This window comes from Uloborus diversus, chromosome 6 (assembly GCF_026930045.1).
Source record: "Uloborus diversus isolate 005 chromosome 6, Udiv.v.3.1, whole genome shotgun sequence".
NCBI lineage: Eukaryota > Metazoa > Arthropoda > Arachnida > Araneae > Uloboridae > Uloborus > Uloborus diversus.
This window is the reverse complement of record NC_072736.1, coordinates 148,767,960-148,784,396: the sequence shown is the minus strand read 5'-3', so window position 1 is coordinate 148,784,396 and position 16,437 is coordinate 148,767,960. Positions and strand designations below refer to the sequence as shown.

The 16,437-nt window shown below is 33.8% G+C and overlaps 1 long non-coding RNA gene across 1 annotated transcript in view; it reads right to left on the bottom strand.

Moving 5' to 3' along the window:
* Window positions 1-8,232, bottom strand: part of LOC129224047 (uncharacterized) — a 125,365-nt gene extending 117,133 nt beyond the window's left edge. The window contains exon 1 of the long non-coding RNA XR_008580672.1: window positions 8,129-8,232. This is a non-coding gene — a long non-coding RNA (uncharacterized LOC129224047). The remainder of the gene's footprint in view (window positions 1-8,128) is intronic.
* Window positions 8,233-16,437: the final 8,205 nt, after the last annotated feature.

Below are 16,437 nucleotides of genomic sequence, written 5' to 3'. Positions count from 1 at the left end.
GGAGTTTTTTGGGTTTTTCACCCCTCTGTATCTCAGCCCCATGAAGACCCCCGGAGTTGATTTTTGGTACACTCAATCTCTAGTGGCCCCTGACGCCGTAAACCAAGATACAATCCCCTGGACCATCAGGGGGAGGAGGTATTAAAGATATAAAATCGCTGTTCAAAAAAGTTTTCGCTTTCTTTGACAGGGCTACAGCCCAGACGAAAAAAGGAATAAAGCTGAAATTTCGCACACACATTCCTTGTGTCCTACTGATGTGCCTTTTGTGTCATTTGACCCCCCTCGTTTTTACCCCACAAATCGTACTTTCCCGGGGTTCTGCAGCAGCCCCTCGGGGGGCTATGGCAATGATTTTTTTGTATACATATTTTTTGGGGGCATTGAGGACATATACAAAAATTCGAACCCCAGGGACATCATGGGCCGGAGTAATTAAAGTTTGAAAATCAATAATTTCCCCTAAATTCATATGTACTTTCAGCTTATAGGGTTTGTTAATCTCTGACTGCAACTGCAAGGCTAGAACAGATCTAAGATCTAACGATTATTCAAAAGTTGTCTTTGGAAATGAAATTTAATCAAGACTAATAAAACAGATCCAACAGTCCATCCTAAACGTTAAATCGCGGATATCACAAATTTGTCACAGCCACTGCGCATGCGCGCAGACTTGGCTCATTGGGCTTTCTGTTTTAAGATTCTATGTAGTTTGTTTATATTTAAGTAGAGAAACATTAAAGAATAAGATTAAAACACAGTCCCCCCCCCCCCAACCCCAATTTTGCCGATTGGAAATTTCTTTTCTTCCTGTTTTTCAGTTTTGATATATTTAAGGTGGAAGAAATTTTAAATGTCGGCGAAAGTGGGGTTAAACCATGAAAATATTTTGCTTTACATATTATATCTAACTCTACGCATATGTATATGATACATCTAACTTTATAATTGAGAGCGAAGAATAGCACTTATTTATTGGTTTGCTTATTTTCTAAATTAATGCATTTTTCACAAACATAACACATTATGAATTGAAATATATGATATATGTGTGTGGATATCCGTATTTTGCAGTAATTTGTTAACAGACAAAATTTTTGCAATTAATTTAAGCAAGATTTTTGAAATGAGCTAAGTCCACGCGCATACGCAGTCGCTGTGGCAAATTAGTGATATCCGCGATTTGACGTAGAGTACAGTTGCATACATCTTCTGACTCATTCAAATTTAAAATATTTAAAGACTTTTTTTTTTTTTTTGCTTGGTCGTAACATACTTTATTTTGTCTTTTTAGTGAACTTTTAAACAAAACTAGGTATTAAACAAGACAAAGAGTTCCATCAAAAGAAAGATAAATTACCCAACAATTAAAATTATCCCATAAAACGTAAAATAATCCGCGATTTAAGAAAAGAAGTCATTAAATAAAAGCTAGATTGATATAAACCGCAAGTTGTAAAACATTTAAAAAAAAACTTCATGAAAATGTTGAATAATCCATCAAATAAAAAAACTGTAATAGAATTTATGGCGAACTTATAAAATACTTGAAAACAATATAATTAAATATATAGTATTTTATTATCCAAGCAGTTTTCTTTGCAGCAGAGAGGATACAAGAATTGCAATAAAATTTAAACGGCCCAATTCTCACCAAACGAACACAGAATCTTACTGGTCAGAAAATAACATGACGTAAAATTAAGCCTGCTATTATTGTTCCTTAAAAACACAAAAAAAGTTGTTTCAATTGAATATTTATGACTTGAAATTCTCAATTCTAAAATACAGACAAAGTAATAATATCAATGCAAAAATATGTGATATCTCAGCAAAAACAGCCCTGTTGTAAAAAATTTCCCCGCCAAGAAAACTTTTAACTCTTCCCCACAAAAAAGAAAGCCTTCATCCTAAACCGAAAAAAAAAAACCCTCAGCCTTCCTTAAAAAGTCATGATATCTAGTTTGCCCGCCAAGTAACTGCCAAACTATCATCCTCCCTGTTCTCCTCTTTCATCACACCTACTTCAGTTAGATCCTCCTCCCACCTTCAACTCCTCAGAAATATGGATAGATCCTTTAAATTGTTTATCTTGTTTGGCGGGAAGCTTTTCTAGTTGAGGTGGTTGCTTGGTGAGTAAAAAGCTTCCCGCCAAACTAGATAAACAATTTAACCGTTTAACCGCCGAACTATTGACGGAAGATCAAATTTGAGTAATTTTTTGAAATTATGTCTATTTATGTCTAGTAAATACAGAAATAAAATAAAATTTCCAGAAAAAAATTTTTTACTATGTTTTTCAGTGTGTTCCATTTTTGGAACATTGGCGCTTTGCATGAAGTTCTTTTTTTTCAGAGAATTTTTTTAAACTAAGAGGTTTTTAATGCGCTTTTTATCTTAGCATAGTTCATTATGGAAAAAATAATATTTTAAATTGCATTTATGTACATACCAGAATTCAGAAAATCCAAGACAGAAATATCTAATGCCCTTGCCCATGATATGAAAGGAAGCATTTTGCTGGTGAAGTCGTTTGTCGCAATGGAAACATTTCTTAGTCGTATTTTTTTTTCCACACCGCACAACGTCCTTGGGATGCAGATACAATATAATGTCTGTCAGACATTCTTGATTGTTTATGTAAATGACAACGAGGCCCTGGAAGACTTTCCACTCGTACTTTTCTTCTTAGGAGGTGAGTTGTTATTTCTCTTCGGAACTCTAAATGCTGCATCTTGACTTCGTGTAACTCACAATGAAGTAACCAGCTAGCTACCACTGAAATATTCAGAGCATTACTAAAAAGATTCCACCACCATTTTTTACTCCTCAAATGAGATCTGTAGCTCCCTAAAAGTTTATCCAAGATGTCCACACCCACCATTCCTTCATTGTATCTCTTGATAAGATGAGGTTGTGGCACATCTATCTTGCATTTCTGCGCATTTGAGTAACGTTTTACTGATGCAAGTGGCTCATGTGTATAACAATTAGAAGCTACTGTAACCACTGCATTATTATTCCAGCTGCACATGTACACTGATCCATCAGATCGATAGTCAAAATTTCCTCAATATTCTTTAGAAAGGGCTTTTTTTCATTGCAGTGGACAATGGCCAGTTCGGTTTTCACGAATAGTTCCTGTTGCTCGTACACCTTTTTTTGATAGCTGAGAAATTAAATCATATGATGTAAAAAAGTTATCAAAGTATACTTCATGCTTAGACGTGTCAGTCAAAACTGATAATAGATCATTTACAACTCTGGATCCTAATTGCACATCAGCGGATCCTTCTTTTTTGCCTGAATAAATCTCCATGCAATATGGGTATCCACTTGAAGAGCACAGCATCCAAATTTTTTTAGCCGAATCTTATTGGTTTTCCTTTAATAAACATTTTACATGAATGCCGACCGTAGTAGGAAACCATAGATTCATCTATGCTCAATTTTTCATGAAACACAACAAATTGTTGAAGGTTTTTACACAATTCTTTGTAAATAGGGTATACTTTTCCAAGTTTGTCATTTTGTTTTAATTCATGGTTGTCCATCAAATGAAAGTTGTTTTTTATTTTTCGAAAACGATTTCGAGGCATAACTGTTGATACAATTGGCACAGATGTATCTTCTGCACTGCTCCAATACATATCTCCAGAAGAAACGAAATGGTACCCACTCAATAGCAGCAAACCAAAAAATTGTAGAATTTCATCTCTGTCAACATCTATTGATTCTCCTTTTTGCAATGCATACAAGTTTGTCATATTTGCTAAGTGTTCAACATACTGCAAAGGTAAAATTTTAAAAAATAAATCAATTGGAGATAAATCCACTATATTCGGAAATGCATGTCGAAGCGGTTCAATACTTTCTGACGAAATCAGTTTCTGAAAATTAGCTTTCTTCTCCCAAGTTAAATCCATTTTCATTCTTTTTCTACTTTTATTTCCTCATAATTCCAACTTTTTCTTTTTTTTCCGTTTTCATTCGCTTTTTACTATTATTATCTAATGATTTCAGACTTTGTTCTTCCTCTGATTTTTTTTGTTAAATTTTCACGAGAGTTGGCGGAAAAAAATACCTGGTTCATCAGGGGGTGATTGGCATATATCTACATCTAACAAATCCGAATCTGACAATGTCTCTAAATAAGCCACAGCTTGTTCTATAGTAAGAAATCTTGTAGATATTTTTTAACATTTATGAACATTTGGTATACGTCAAACAGAATTTTGTTTTGCAACAAACAAAGCTAGCGAATTATTGAACTGCATTTAAAATATGAAGAATAAAACGCTCACTAATATTATTTTTATTATCACGTGACAATGCAGCTGTCCGAGCAGGTGTGGATTCGGAGCCATATAGTCTGTCAAACAGTAGACTGTTATTATTCTCTTTGCTAACGAAACGTCATATCCTTTCAAAATATAAACTTACTTGGTTTTGCCAACATCTACATCAGAGTACATTCCAAATGAGAAGAAAAAAGAAACATATATTACGAAAAATGAAATTTCCCCTTTCAAGTCGAACGATTTACTTCTTGGAAATTTGACTCCCTAAAAGCGCCAATGTTCCAAAATTGGAACATGCTAATTTGAAGGGGTACACCTTTTGGAAATATCATTGTACATTTCTACAAGCATTTTAAAATCATACATTGAAGTATTTTTCACAACTATAATAAATACCATCACATTTTCTGAAAAAGCCAATTTTTGGTAAATTTTATAAGAAAAAGTTGCAAAAAGCTAAAAAAAACTCATCTTTGAAAAATTGCAATAAATAATTGAAAATATATAAACAATCAAGCAGGAAATCAAAAAATACTTTGAAATAAGACTAAACTGTGATAAAAAAAAAATTGTTTATTTTAACGTTATTTCTTGGGAAATTTTTCAGTTAAATATGATGTTCCATTTTTGGAACATTGGCGGGTAAACGGTTAAAGGATCTATCCATATTTCTGAGGAGTTGAAGGTGGAAGGAGGATCTAACTGAAGTAGGTGTGATGAAAGAGGAGAACAGGGAGGATGATAGTTTGGCAGATACTTGGCGGGCAAACTAGATATCATGACTTTTTAAGGCTGAGTTTTTTTTTTTTTTTTTTTTTTTTGGTTTAGGATGAAGGCTTTCTTTTTTGTGGGGAAGAGTTAAAAGTTTTTTTGGCGGGGAAATTTTTTACAACAGGGTTGTTTTTGCTGAGATATAGTCTACACTTGACACAACGTATAGCCATTTTTTATAGTTGAATATGAGTTTCTTTTTTTTCTTTTTTCTTTTTTTTTTTTTTTTTTGATAGCTGATCTTCAGTTTTCTCTCCCGGTTCAAGAGTTTACCGCTTGCCGTAAAACGGCTTGGCAAAAGAATTTCTGTCAAAAACGAATATCGTATAGTCATCTGCTGGAATAATAGCTTAATGCTCAATCTATTTGCACAGAAATTATATTTTACGCATATTTTTGCATTTTATTCCCTGAATTTTCGACTTTTGCTTTTATTTGTGATGATATGTTGGAATATAAGTAACCATTATGTATCATACGGTCTCTTAACGTATCATAAACGTACGGTCACGTTCGCGTTATGTACAAATCAGTGTTTTTCAAGTACGGTTTTTTTTTAAGGTTAGTACTTCCTATTACTATACAAATTGGTTCCGTATATTCGAATAAATCACAAGTAAAATCCAAAGTTTGAAATTTGAGAATAAAGTGCAAGATATGGGTGAAAATGTCATTTCCGTGCAAAAAGATTGAGCATTAAATTAAAAAAAAAAAAAAAAAACCTCTTAAATAAAGTCTCTACGAATAACTGAAAAGAATGCATAAACTAACGAGTTGCAGATATTGCAGAACAAATCTTCCGAGATATTCTACTGTGGGTAGGTAAAGGGCAGTAATTGCAAATTTTTCATTTCATTGAATTTTCATCACCTATTGTACGTTAGCTTTGTTCTATAAGCTTGCTGATTTGTTTTCCATTGTAAATTTAAAAACGCGAAAAAAACGTCTAAATCCAACGTTTCCCTATTGTTAGTATAGAATCCAAAACGCGTTTCTTTAAATATTTCGAATACTCATTTCTGCAGATACTGCCGTTTACCTGATCAAGGCAGTACTACCTTCCTAATGTAAGGCAGTAAGTACTGTCTTCCTAATGTAAGGCAGTACTGTGTTCCTAATGTAAGGAAGACACAAAAGACAGCAAGCTCACCATGCGAATATCTTTTTGATTGAAAATGTATTAACCGAAAGTAAAATAATGTTATAAATTCACACATTTGAAGCAAATTGCATACACGTTTTTGGGGGTTTCAAAGATCTCTTTGCCGCGTAGAATAGTGTGAGCGAAGGATGCAGAAAAGTGTGAACCGATGTGTGTAACGGATAATCCCATCACACCTAAAAACACGTGTCTGCAACTTACAGTTACTTTGTTATACAACATTTTTTTTTTTATTTATAGTTATTTCTGCAATATTAAACTAAGGTCCATTTCAACTAAGTAAATTAGCACACACAATTTTTGCTGGTGAATCCATATCAAAGATGGACAATCATGGTCAATCTCATCACGATAATAATTTCTTCAAGAGAATTTGAAATTGCATATGCAACAAATTCACAATTAATCTCATGTCGGCGATAAACCTTTATAAGTGTTCTTTAAAAGCAGTTTCATAACGACGAAAACTTGTGTATTTTTCTAGAAAAAACCAAGAAATATTAAAAAGATAAGATTTTTACGCACTAATGCTAAAAATATTAAAACTAGTTTTTCTTTTCCAATTATTTTCACGCTCTTTAAAAAAGTGTACTTAGTGATGCATTGCTATTATTGTTTTTTATTATTATTATTATTACTTTTTATTCTTAACTTATATCTGCTAAAACTCTAGGAATACTGTATAGTTAAAATAAAATTTAAAACTCCAGAACAATAATATAATGCAGTAGAAAAAAAAAGAAACTGTTCGCATATATATATATATATATATATATATATATATATATATATATATATATATATATATATATATATATATATATATATATATATATATATATCGTTTAGAAACAAAACGTACTGGAATTAACATAGTTGTTTTATTTCTCAATAAACCTAAAACCACGCGAAGAGAGCAAGCTATCATCTCATATAAAAACGCATAACTTTAATTTTTAATGTACGAATTTAAAACACTGCACCTCAAATGTAAACGATAGTTCACGTATGTTTCTGAAAATATTTTAATTTACTAATATTGCTCCAGGAATGTGTAGTGTTACATAATTCTAAAATTGCAAGGCTTCAATGTAAGAAACATTTTCTGAAATTTTATAAATACGAGTCAGAAAAATAAAAAAATTTAATTGTGCATCTGAAAGAACACTATTAGTTTTGTGTCAAAAAATGCTTGCATATTTTTAACCTTAGATGTTTGTACGGGTTTTTTATTAAAATATGTTTATCCATTTATAATTGTAGATTCAAGAATGATTAGTTTAGTATAACTCGAAAAATGTATGGCATAAATTTCAGAAATTCTTTCTGAAATCATGTAATCAATTCATAAATATAAAAGTTTGAACTTTATGCCGAAAGGAACACTATTCTTATAACTATAGAAACACGTATGCACAAACTATTACTCTAACTTGCTAAGAAAGTATCTCTTTTATATATATATATATATATATATATATATATATATATATATATATATATATATATATATTATGTTTTCTCTGTAGTACACTAGATCCAGGAATGTTTAACGTAAGGTAATTCTGAAAATATAAGCATAACAATAAAACCAAAGAATAATTTAAGGTATCATGAATTGAAATAATATTTTTTTCATTATTATTATTTGTTATGCCTCATTAATCTATATTATGTTTCATGTTCCACCTTTACTTTTAGCATTTTTGACTTTTTTAGTCCAAATTCAATTTTTAGTTCAAAAAAAGAAAATAAGTTTCAAAGATTTTACATTTCTTAACATTACTTTACATCGAAATTTATTGCAGGTAATTGCTTACTGTAAATTGAATTACACTCCGAGTATCAATAAAGTTTAAAAAGTTTTAACAAAAGTCGAAAAATATTCGCTTACCACTAGCGACGCAGCGAAAACTGTTTTACATATCGCCGCAGCTTGTTGCAGACATCTAAACTCAACAACGGATCTTTTCCCATTGGCGAAGTAATGGATAGTTTCTTCCAGATTCTGAGTTTTCAGCGGCGCGCTATTCGATGATATACAAGTGAAGCGCTCCATCTGCTGGACATTTAAGGAACTTCGGCTGGTGATTAAAAGGGTTACATCCATTGTTATCCCCCTTAGGCTTCAGTAAAACCTTTAGAATGCTTTAAAATAGATTGCTATTTAGAGAAGAATAGGAAAAGAGGGAAGCTTCGCGCGATAAACTGGAAAGTTAGAATGTCTCAACGCAGTAAAGGGAAAGATTTTCTACGTAGAGAAAGAAGGTACTTTGTTTAATTTTAAATTCGGATGAATAATTTAAACATTCCGTTAACAAAAGTTGTTATTTAGTATCAAATTATTTATGTCTTATCAGAAAGAATTCTAACATTACTAGCTTTTGAGAGTTAAAAATTTAAACTTATAAAATATTAGTTCCGCTTATTTTCATTTATGTGTCTAAGAGAAAATACTCTTGTCGGGTCATGAACTTAAAAAGTGTGTTAGGTTTAAAAAAATTTCAATGAAGTAAGTATTTATCTGAAAAAAACTTTTAGAGACTATCGATTATTTGCTTTGCTTGAGGTGATAGCTATCAAAATATTTTAAATGCAGTGTCAATCAAAAAGAAAAAAAGCACAAAACTAATGACCAAATTAAACATTCATACGCACATTTTAGAAAGGGAAGAATATGTTTGCCAATAAAATTTTAATTTGCTTTCCGTTAAAATATATTTTCAATTGCTGAAGATAAAATTCCTTGCGCGTGATTTTGGAGAAGTGTAAGAAAAGTTTTGTTTTAATGCAATGTTTACCCTCTCTACCTATCTACAAATGTAAAGTAGGTATTGTTTAAATATTTTATTATTTATTTAATTATTTACAAAAGAAATAAAACAGATCATACATTGTTCATATATACATGTATATAATAATTCCTATATCAAAATTTTAACCAGAATTGCTTGAGGTGCTTTAATGCAATTTTCATTGATTTTTGTTACTGCTAGTAAGTTTTATGCAGCAAAATAAATTCTTACTTTTCAAACAATATTAAATATTAATGTGTTTTTAACTTTCTGTGGCTCGTTAATTCGAATCTATTCGATTTTTCGGATTCAAAATAATAAAAAAAAATGAATAAGTAAACAAAAAAAATGTATTTCTAGATTTCTATTTTATTTTGTTTTATTTTAATTATTTCTTTATGAAGAACAAACAAAACAATACAAAAGCAAAAAGACCAAACGATCGCAGATGATCCAGAAGAAAAAAGGAGTAAAAGATGTTCAAAATTGAAAGTTATGTAACGTTAGTAACTTAAAACTAGTACAAGTAAGTAAAGTAACTTAACACTTTACAGTGACTTAGGTAACAATAACTTTAATGTTTTACTTTACGTTGCTGCAACAGTAATCTTTTTTTAACAGTACTTTACAGTAACTAACATTTAACATACTGTAAGGAAAGTAACATAACACTTTTTTTAACTTAAACTTACGTAAAGTATTAACGTTGAAACATTTATCTCACCAACTTTTTACGATAATACACAAAACAGACACGCAGAGCAATTTTCAGTAAGTTACCGCGCTACAGCCAGGGCTAAGGCAGAAATACATAAAGTACACCGCCAGCTCAGTCATTCCATCCGAGGACTGCAGTTTCGTACTTATTAGCACTCATCAGCTTGCAATAGGAAGTGACTGAGCAGAAGGTGGAAAACAACTTAAGGAAGCCAAGAGTGCCGAACAAACACGGCCAGTTCAGTCACTTCCTACTCCGGGCTGATGAGTGCTTATAAGCACGAAATTGCAGTCCTCGGATGGAATGACTGAGCTGGCGGTGTATTTTACGCAGAGCATTTTTTTTTTCCCTTGAATGACATCCAGCAGGCACTGTTTGTAACTACCAATAGTCGAATAAAAATTTTCAGTTTGTGACAAGTAACACATCCAATTCCCGTGACATCGGACACTGATAAGGGTTTCCAATCCCGCGGGATTTCGGGACTGGAAGGAGCCAATCCCGCGGGATCCCGGGATCCCGCGGGATTGACTTTATTCTTCTAAAAATTAAATTTTAATGTCAAACTGAAAATATTGTGCTTTTTTGGGAAGGATTGTAGAGCACTACAAAGTCAGATTCCAACTAGCAATTATCGTTTGGTACGCAAAGTGTGCTCTAAAAAATCCAATGCATCTTAACAAAGCATCGCTCTTTGATGCACTTGATGAAAACGCGTGTTGTCGCTCCTTTCTCTATTGGGATATTTTCTATATTTTTTTCTGAACCGTAATCTTCTGAATTTTAAATTTTAGAGATGGGTTTCAAGGATGTTTATAATTTTTACGCATTTTCTCAATTACTGAACGAATGAAAACTGAAACCTCGAATGAGAATACCAATTTACCCTCAGAAAAACATACTCTATTTTTATACTATTCCTAAATGGTAAATCCACAGCACATCACATAATAGAAAATTTTTCTTGCTCTTCTTGCAGAAATACGAGGGAGGTGATTCTAACTTCACATGATGCTTTTGAAAACAGTCGTTTTATGAGCGGCAAATGTTAGAAAACGTTTGCATGCAAAAAAATTTGCGGGATTCGAAATCCAGTGGGATTTTGCCCTCAATCCCGCTAAATATCATGCGGGATCCCGCGGGATTCGGGATCGGGATTGGAAACCCTAACGGATCTTGTCGTCAGGATCGTGGAAGCGGGAGCACGTATCCGTGACGCACCTGCGCGTTTTGAACGGCTCCGTGAATCAATGCGTCTACATTGTGAAGCTTGCAATGTTGCGAATGGAAGGTATTTTGAACATTTTCTGTAATTTGACCTCATCCTTAAATAAAAACATTTGACATTTGACACCCTCAGAGACCACCCGCACCTACCAATTGCTCGGTTTATCGGTTTTAAATGCTCAGATAAATCTGAGCAAGTGGGTCTCTGGGGAACTTTATTTAAATATATAAAAAAATTACATTATTATCAGTTACAATTTTATGCTCTTGACAAAAATTTTGGTAATTTAACATCAATATATGTAATAAAGTAGACAAAATCAGTGCATAAAAGCTTTACAATGATACAATAAAACATAAACGACACTAGAGAGTTGTTGCTTTACTGAAGATAATGTGTTAAAGCGTAGGAAAAAAAAACTAAATTTAAACGATAGTAACTATTGAAAATAGAAAAAATATGTGTATTAGTCAACGCCTTGAAACGTGAAGCCTTCATTAGCCAATAGACTGAAAATCGAGTTAAGTCTGATGCGGGTATGATGTTGTGAAAAGGCGAGTAATATGGTTTTATTGAGTGAAAGACTATGATTACGTCTGATATGCAAATGCGATGTTAGTGGACGTAATAAAAACATATTGAAACCTCTTTCGGCATCATTTCTTTCTCCCCCTCTACACCTGCAAGCATTGCCCTCTAGCGGTTGCTGTTCACATTTTCGGACACAAGTTCCCTGTAAATCTTGTTAGTGCAGGTATAACATACCAGACCGTTCAGTTTAGAAACGACCTTTTGTGACACCCACATCACAACTTAATTTTAATCAGAATACAATATTTTAATTAAATGCTTGATTTTACAAGATTACTGATTGTGTTTCAACAAAAAGTTCATACTAAAAGTCTTTTAAACGGAACATTCCCAGTGGTATGTTAAAGAAATTATACTTTTAATATAAATTTATTATCAGCAGTTTACACACATTTTTATAATTTTTCAAATTTACTTTTTTTTTAAATCTAAGTCACTTGTTCTGAAATAATACTCCGGATAAAAAGGAACAATAACCATAGTATTAATAAAAAAGATCATCTTTCTTTAAATATCTATATATATATATATCCCGCAGAGTACTCAAAATATGGGTTTTTTCAAATTTAAGTTGAATTTTTTGTTTTAAATATTATTTTCTTTTATTATTCATTTGGAAATGTGTAAATGTGTTCACTAATGATTTTCGAACTTTATATTTTATTCAAATGTTAAAGAATTTTTAAAAAGATAAATGAAAAAAAAGCAATTTTTTGAAAAAAAAAAAAAAAAAAAAAAAATATATATATATATATATATATATATATATTTGGGATCAACGGGATATATATATATATGCACTGGTGTGCAAAAATTAAGGACGAAGTCGAAAAATTAGCATATCAGCTGAACGAAGAGACAGAGCGGACAGAAAGACCAATCAGGAGATTAAGTAAGGTGATGTACGGTAGCACATGCGCAGATATTCAGGCAGACGTAATGGGGGAGTGTCTGACTAGTATAAAGCATGTTGTCGGTGTAAGATCGGTATTTCTGGCAAAGAGATTGCACGCCGTATGGCAGTTAAAATCACACCGAGTTGCTGCCTCAGCGAGAAATGGCGAATAATCAATCTGTTAGACGACATCTGGATGCTTTTACCCGAGGTCGAATCATTGGGAAGTTGGAGAAACGCCGCAGTGTGACAAGTGTGGCAGCAGAGTTCGGAATCGCTCACAGCATCGTTTCACGACTTTGGAGACAATTTCAAACTACAGGAACAGCTATCCGGGGGTTCAGTAGTGGTCGTCCACGAGGAACCACACCCGCAGATGACCGGTATATTGTCTTACAGGCCAGAAGAAACAGGCGGCAGACAGCGGGAGAAATCGCTAGACACACGACACAGGTGACTGGACGACCGATATCGCGTTTTACCGTGGCCAGAAGACTGCACGGTGGTGGTCTGTTTGCACGACGTCCTATACGGTGTGTACCTCTAACGCCTGCCCATCAGAGAAGGCGTTCTCTGTGGTGCCGGGAACACCGGAATTGGAGAGACAATGAATGGGGACGAGTACTCTTTACAGATGAGAGCAGATTCAGTCTGAGTAGCGATTCTCATCGCATATCATCTGGAGAGAGCGGGGAAGCCGAAATCATCCCTTGAACATCATTGAAAGGGACAGGTATGGAGGTCGCGGTGTTCTCGTTTGGGGAGGCATCATGCTTGGTACTCGTACAGACCTTCACATCTTCGACGCAGGTTCAGTCAACGGGACCCGTTATTGTAACGAGATTCTTTTTCATATGTGCATCTTTTTAGAGGCGCTATGGGTCCGCAGTTCCTTTTCATGGACGACAATGCACCATGTCATCGCACAGTAGCTGCCGAACAGCTCTTAGAGAGTGAGGATATTGAAGGTATGGATTGGCCGGCACGATCTCCGGATCTCAATCCCATCGATCATGTATGGTATTTTCTAGGCAGACGCTGGGCAGCTCGTACCTTACCACCAGTAACGATTAGGGAGCTTCGATTGGCGCTGCAAGACGAATGGGCAGCAATGCCTCAACAACTCATTGACACCCTCATTCTCAGCATGGGCAGACGCTGTGAAACCTGCCTAGCAGTCGGGGGAGAGCATATCCCCTACTAAAGACCGGGTGTTTCTTGCTGGACACCCATCACAGGGTTGTTTCGGCCTTCAGTCGCATTGCGCTCCATGCTACTTTTTCAATAAAGCTTCTTTTTCTCCCTCTGATTTCTATTTTAGTAAGTGTTGCTTACATTACACATGTCCTTACGTATTGGGGATCTTACGGTATTAAATGTGTTGATTTGTAAAGCTTTTGTACAAAGTTATATTGAAAAAACCGTCTCGTCCTTAATTTTTGCATACCAGTGTATATATATATATATTAATTTTAGGCCTCCTGATGGACGACTAAATATATTTTTTTTAAATTTCGATAAATATTTTTGTGGTACATATGGGGCTATATAGTGCAACGTTTTATCAAAATCAAATTTCAAACTTCCAAACTTTTTTTTTTTTAATTCGGTCTCGTACACAGGGCTGGTTTGCACTTTCAGGCGTAAGTCGGCACGGGTTGCCGTTGTTCAAATTATATGAAACTTTTTTCACTATTGTTTTGACCTAAAAGGAGAAATACTAGTGAGTATGCGGCTTGAAAAACCGACTTACGTTTTTTTTTCTCTTTTGGGTCTCCCTAATGTACACGGTCATAGTAGCAACTGCTACAGTAATCCGATTTTTTCAGTTCGTCGAAATTCGCAGGTAAGGGGTTATAGACAATTCTTCACATGTCCAAACAGGAAGTAATCAATTGGTGTTAGGTCTGGTGTCCTAGAGGAGCCAAACAAAAAATGCTAAATCGCCTCTTCCTTATCGCCAGTTTAGCTAACTGAGTTATAAATGGCAAGTGGAAGTCATACAACAACTCACAGAGTCGTCTAGCGGTAGTCGATTGAAACTTTACAACTCGCTCTTTCATTCAAGCTCCACCAGAGAGCTGTAGATCTAAGATTCCAAAATCGGTAGCATTATGAAAGCTCACCATCCATTTTGAATCACCTTGTATTTTTGTTTGTGTATGAATGCGTAAAATAATCACTGCATGAAAATGATATTGTTCTTGATAAAAGTCGGAAACAACGTTTAAAAGCAGAAATAAAAAATTGAAATTTTTAAAATGCAAACATGTTTCAGAGGCTTTAGCCTCTTTCTTCAGTGCAAAGCAAGCAAATGGGATGGAACACGGTCATGGGAGAGTTTAAATACAAAAGGGGGGGGGGACCAATCAGATCTCAGCGAGTGCTGAGGCCTGATTTGACGTATCAGAATATGTAAATTTGAACCCATCGATTAATATTGGAGAGATATGCGGAACCGCAAAAGACTCATTGCAAAGATTATTTAAATTTTGGTGAATGTAAAAGGCTTCTAGAAAATCTAATTCCCCTACATTTGTAGGTCTGCAAATAATCTTGGCCTCCAAAAAAAAAAAAAAAAATGATGCCCTGAGTCTCAACAACGTTTGGCAATCGAAGATTTGTTCAGTTCCTGTTTTTTAACATGGTTTTCCTGTTCCTTTTAACGAAACTTAAGCGATCACCTAATTTGTCCCACGAATCCAATTTTACATTGGCAATTAATATGATAGATGCCGCACTGATCGAATTGATATTGTTCTGACTTTAAATTTTATACTATGTTCCATAGTATTAGCATTGCAACTATAATTCACTCCCAAATCCCTTTTAAACACTTGTTGCTGAAAAAAAAAATAATAATTTAAATAATCGCTCTTATGCACAGGTCATCCTATGCAATAGGCATATTACAGAAACGACACTTATCTATAGAACTAGAGTTATGTGTATATTTTAAAGCTGGTATATGCAGTAATTTCTCATGGCATTTTTCAGTTCAAGGACCCTAAGGGAGCTGCCCATTAATGACTTTGTCAACATATTTGACCCCCTTCCTCTTATTTGATACATTCACCTTATCCCCTGCCCTCCCCCTTGTCACGTGTCATGAGATAATACATAAACATTTTGTAAAAGAAGAAGTTTTTATTTCAACCCCAATGTGCATGATCTCACACTTTTTGTTACCCCACCCATTCCTCCTTGTCACAAACTCAATTTCATGACCCCCATCCCCCTCTCTCTCCACAAAGCGTAACATCAGTTAAGAACGACCTCGAAGCTTTATCCACGAATGGTAACTTTTCCCTATATTCAAATGAACGACAAAAACCATCACAACAAATATGATCTTAATCTCAACTTTCAAAAATAGTACTTATATCTCAATCGGTTTATCGAACAATAACAAAACCTTTGAAAAGGTCTTAAACATTTGTAAAATTTAATAACAGCAGAGTTTTACAGAAAAAGAAAGGAAAAAAAAAAAAACGAAGAAAAGCTAAAAACGTTTCTCCGTAGTATGCTAGTTGAGCAGTTTTTATTTTATTCAATAATGCACTTTACGCCAAAAACTTTTTGTTACACTTACGTTCTAATTGAGTTATGGTTACGTAAAATATGTCAAGAAAATTTTGCACATAATTTGAAAGATAAATTAAATTAGATTGTTCCTTCACATTTTTTTTTAATGCTGAAAGCCTTTTATTAGTTCACAAAGAAATTTTTTAAAAACGCGTATACTTCTCTGAAAATACAAAGAGTAAAACGCATTATACGTACATGCGTGAAACAATTACATTTTATGCTAATAACGCACATTAATAAAGCTTATTCTCTGTTACAAATTGAACTACAGAACATCTCTCATTCGAAGTAGTTCGAACATTTAACGAGACGATCGAGCATTTAAGCCCAGTCTTGCAAAGGGTAAAAAAGATTTCATTTGTAGAACTCTCAGAAGGTACAATGAGAA